Source organism: Etheostoma spectabile, chromosome 23, assembly GCF_008692095.1.
Source record: "Etheostoma spectabile isolate EspeVRDwgs_2016 chromosome 23, UIUC_Espe_1.0, whole genome shotgun sequence".
NCBI lineage: Eukaryota > Metazoa > Chordata > Actinopteri > Perciformes > Percidae > Etheostoma > Etheostoma spectabile.
Window position 1 is genome coordinate 8487943 of NC_045755.1, and position 1231 is coordinate 8489173.

General features: G+C 51.3%; 1 protein-coding gene and 1 long non-coding RNA gene across 16 annotated transcripts in view; one reads left to right on the forward strand and one right to left on the reverse strand.

Moving 5' to 3' along the window:
• nrcama (neuronal cell adhesion molecule a) overlaps positions 1 to 1231 on the forward strand; it is a 1100153-nt gene that overhangs the window by 112298 nt on the left and 986624 nt on the right. The gene's annotated exons all lie outside the window — the stretch shown is intronic.
• Positions 832 to 1231, reverse strand: part of LOC116673028 (uncharacterized) — a 1037-nt gene continuing 637 nt past the window's right edge. The window contains exon 2 of the long non-coding RNA XR_004327715.1: positions 832 to 1175. This is a non-coding gene — a long non-coding RNA (uncharacterized LOC116673028). The remainder of the gene's footprint in view (positions 1176 to 1231) is intronic.

Consider the following 1231-nt stretch of genomic DNA (forward strand, 5'->3'; position numbering starts at 1 on the left):
CCCACACTCAGTCACTCACTCACCACTCACTACTCAACTCACATCACTCACTCACCACTCACTCACTCTTTCACTCTCTCACTCTCACATCTCACTCTCTCACACACACACACACACACACACCAACCTAGCGAACCCCGGCCACGATCACATGGCCTTTAAACTGTCCGTGCAGGTGAAGGCGAACTCGGTGAAGCAGGAGTTCGAGAAGCAGGACGAGCTGAAGCGGTCGGCGATGCGCGCCGTCGTGGCGCTGCTGACGATCCCCGAGGCCGAGAAGTCCCCGCTGATGTCCGAGTTCCAGTCCCAGATCTCGTCCAATCCGGAGCTGGCGGCCATCTTCGACTCCATCCAGAGGGACTCCAGCTCCGCCAACATGGAGTCCATGGACACCAGCTAGAGAGACTGGACACACAGCTCCCCCCCCCCCCCCCACGATGCAACACCCCCAGCTGCTGGAGCGCTAACCCTGCAGCATGTTTCCATGACAACAGGACACACACACACACACACACACACACACACACACACACACACACACACTCGTAGTGAAACACCCTCTCTTAGCAGTCGATCAATCCATGATGCATTGCACTGAAATCAGCTGTTGGAAAAGAAAGAAAGAGACCCACGTACGGCGAACACACGGACAAAAAGGACAACAACTAAAGTACATTTAAAAAAAACAAAAAACAAAAAAACAAAAAAGAAATCCCGAAAAATAAGTTCCATTTGAGGCTTGGATACTCCTCCCACTTCCTGTTTGTTTTTCTAGCGAGGTCATCTGATTGGCTGATCTCCCTGTTCATCATCATCATCATTCTTCTATTTTTTTTCTTTTTGTTATTCCTGAAGGTTCCACAGGTAATGTACTGTAACCTGATTGGCCGCTGCTGAGTGACTGACAGTTGGCGTGTTATCAACACTGACCAATGGGAAAACGGCCTTTGTTGCCTAAGGCTACACTGACCAATGGGAGAAGGGGCTCGCTCTGTTTTTTTTTCTGAATGATGTAGGCAACCAATAGGATGCTTGGGTGACGATGACGGGTGGGCGGGGTTTTACTGTTTGTGGACCAATCAGCTTCTTTTGTTTGCCCTGATTCAATAGATAGCGCCTCTCGCACCTTTCAGCACCCTGAAGGGGGGAGGGGAGGTTATTGGACCGGGTCCAACCTGACCAGACCGGGTCCAACCTGACTAGACCGGGTCCAACCTGACTAGACCGGGTC